Here is a 3,770-nt window from a genome sequence, read left to right on the forward strand (position 1 = left end):
CAGCAACCTCTCTAACTCCTCTTCTCACCATCTCACTTTTCTAGACCCACCTCCAGCTAAGCAAAGTTACCATCCTCTGCTCAGTGTTGCCCTTTCCTTGTGGTCCTGAGTTCATCTGTATTCTTGACACCTCAAGTGCTAACTTTAGATTGCATTCATATAAATTAGTGGTTCCCAAAGTGTGGTTTTCTGGACCAGAAGCATCAGAATCACCTGGGGACTTGATGGCAATGAAGAGTCTTGAGCCCCACCTAAGACCCTAGTGAGTCAGAAACTCTAGGAGTGGGTCCAGCAGTCTGTGTTTGTACAAGCCCTCCAGATAGTTCTGATGCTCGTTCAAGTTTGAGAACTACCGACACAGACCACACGTAAGCAGGTATTAGAGAGTTACACTGAAATGGAGAAATGACGAATGGAAAGTTTTCAACCTTAACCATAGCAGTGAGGTCGAGGCTATTTGGTGTTCCTAAAATAAAGCGTTGATGGGTAATGAGGAATTGGCAGGGGGTGTGGGCAGCGCGGGCAGCAGGGTGGAAAGGAAGGGCCTGGAAGGACAGGGATGGAGATGAGAGTAAAGCTTCCAAGGAGCCCTCAGCTTGGAAGTGGTCATTATTCTGGCTCATGTGAGCGAGGCTTGTAAAGTCCTTCTGACTGCACAACATCTGTGATTTTCAGATGAAACGTTACGCGGAGTGGCACACAACAGGGGAGACACAGCTGTTCTGGCCGAGGGGCTGGGCGCCCAGGACCTCTGGCTCCGTCCCTGTGTTAGCTCCTGAGCTACTTGGAGAAGCCACACACTCAGCTTCTTTGCAGCTGTGATCCTATAAAGCTGTGAACAGAGCCCTTGGTCATGCCTTAGCCCCGAGCCAGGGGAAGCAACTAAAGCTTGTCAGTAACACGTGGGAGAGGGGGTGCCATTGCACAGGGCACAGGTGGCCTGGTCCACTCAGGAGCCAGGCCAGGATCAGATACCAGGCCAACCCCACCTGACTGCAAGGCTCAGGCCAGCCCGGGAGGGAGCGGGAGGACAGAGACCGTGGGTCAGTCACCCCCGGAAGGCAGGAGCTGACAAGGACACAAGACTCCGGGACAACCATGGGCGCTGGGTCATCTCGGACGATTTCTCCAGGACAGCCTTCCATAGGGAGGGCATTTGGGGGAACATCTTGGAGTTTATGGATAGGTACATACACACACACACACACACACACACACACACACACACACACTGTATAGAAAACTAGCCATGGTTCTTGATCCTCAGAGAGTTCAGTCACTCTCAACAAGGCATTTTGTTACAGTTATAAGATGCACCACAGTTACACACCATGATGTTATTTACCCCTCCACCTTTGCTCTTTCCGGAAAGCTTTTCCCTCCCTGAAGATTCCTATCAGGTGTCGCCTCCTCCTGGAAGTCCTCCTGATTGCCCCTTCCTGCCCTCGTTCCTGCTGTGTGTATTTCTGTGCTGTGTTAAACTGCTTGTAGACTTGTTGCCCTAGACTTCAAACCCTTGAGGACAGGCTCCATGCATTCAGCTAATGGCGGCCCCGTGCTACTGCATAACAGATGTGCAAGAAACCCCTGTGGAATGACTGACTCCACAAGTCAGTGGAGGGGCATCTCACCTGGGCGAGCCCAGCTGACAGTGGAGGTCAGCATGGTTGCTGGGCTCAGGGCGGCAGGGCAGCTGGACATCACACCTGCTGGGGGTGAGGGGCAGCCTTCACACCTACAGGAAGCCTCTGGTTCCCCCCCACTCCTGCTCCGAGAGAGCAGCTGGTGAGACAGGAAAGGCACGGATCCCAGAGCCCAGGAAGGTGCAGCATCCAGTTGGTGGTAAACCTTACTGCTAACACAAGCAGAAACGGAACTGAAGTCGGTCTCACTGGCCCCCAGACTCAGAATAGCAAATCCCTTTGGCTACAAAATTGCCACTGCCTCTGGAGTTTTCTGCCCAGTTGCTTTTTCTTGTGGCTACTTTGAAGCTTCTTCTCACTGCCAGAGCTCTTTAGAAGGAAGGGAGGTGAAAATCAGATGCCATCAATTAATCTGACCAGGTGGGCTCTTTGCCTTTTTTTCTCGATATCCTGTGAGAGACAGTTTCCTTCCATAGGATGGATGCTTGTTTGACCTGAGACGAAACACTTTCTCTTTTGTCCAGATATATATTAAGCGGGGTTTGCTCTGCATTGAAAAATGAATAAATGTCTACAATTGGGTTTTATTTTTAAAGCTGACATTTTGAACATTAACTAAAATGTTCTCAATAAAGTCCAAGTCATTATAAAGTTTGGATGATAGAAGACAAGGCTCCTCACCCAGGAAGGGCCAAGGGCAGTCAAGGGCTATTATGGACGGACTGTTTGTATCTTGCAAAATTGAACTGAATTCAATTTCTCTGTCTTCCCAAGTGCACACACCAAGGAAAGGCCATGGGAGGACACGGTGAGCAGCCTTGTACAAGCTAGGAGGGGGATCCTCACCAGGAACTAAATCAGCTAGCACCTTGTTCTTGGTTTTCCCAGCCTCCAGCACTCTGAGGAAATACATTTTTGTTTAAGCCACCAGACTACTGCAACTTGTTATGGCAGCCCGAGCTGACTGAGAAAAGGGCAAAGGTGGGAGAGAAACAAAGAGGGTTGGAGCCATGTCCCAGCTCTGAAGCTGCCTTCCCGAGGGCCTGTGTGGGACCAGGTCCTCTTAGCTGGTTGCTATGGCAACAATGCGGTAGCTGAGGTGATGCCTGGGTGCAGACTCCCCCATCGTTGCCACAGGACCGCCTGCTAACCAGGATGATCATGTGCTTGGCAGACTGTGCATTCAGGCCTACACCCAATCTCAGGTGTCCCCACTGCCCACCCCTCACCATCAATCCACTCCAGACCCTCACAGGACAACAACCCAGAGCCGGGCTCTCTCGGGCCTTTTGAGTCAAGCAGCAAAGAGCTTGTGTGTTTGGGAGAAGTAGGAGACTGAAGGGGTTGCACAGAAAATCGGCAACTTTCAACTCCTGCCTTTCCTCCCCACAATGGAGCTGGCCAGTGGGTGTAGGGAGGCTGATGACCTTGAATATGGGCTTGGCATGTTGCTGGATGCCAACAGCTGTTCCAAGGAAAAGACAGTGTCCCTCTCTGTCACCACAAGGCCCAGCCCGGCTCCTCAGCCCTGCCACCCGGCCAGATCCCCACATCAAGGTAGCGTTGAAGGTGGTCCAGAAAGGTTGTTACCATATTTACTTTAAAGAGAAAAGGATTATGTAAGCCCAGTTTAAAAAAAGAAAAAGTTTCTCATCCAGAGTAGACATTGAGTTCATGCAAAAATTGTCACAGAGAGCCTCTTGTCCCAGATGCTCCTTGCAAAACAAGCAGCAGCCCCTCATTTTTACCCCATCTCCCGGGGCTGGCCTGACCCATCCTAAGCTCCCCAGGAAGTCAAGTGTCCTGGGGTCAGGGGAGCAGATGGTGACCCAGACTTGAGGTGCAGGGAAGGAATTTCTTGTTTTCTTGTCCCAAGGGTCTTCCTCTTCCCCTCTGAGACTTGAGCCAGAGGAAATTAGGCCAAATAGCAACAAGAAAGATGATTTTCAGTAGAGAAAAGGGAATTTCAGACAAAAATGTCTTCCTTCTAGAGCTCAGGTCCCCTGGTTTGGAGAAACTTTCGTTTTCATTTTAGGAAGCCCTGTGGTCTGTTTTAAGGAACACTAGACCAGAACTCAGGAAAGTGGGTTATAGTTCTGGCACTATGCCCACCGGCTGTGTGACCTT

Source organism: Mesoplodon densirostris, chromosome 7 (genome assembly GCF_025265405.1).
Source record: "Mesoplodon densirostris isolate mMesDen1 chromosome 7, mMesDen1 primary haplotype, whole genome shotgun sequence".
NCBI lineage: Eukaryota > Metazoa > Chordata > Mammalia > Artiodactyla > Ziphiidae > Mesoplodon > Mesoplodon densirostris.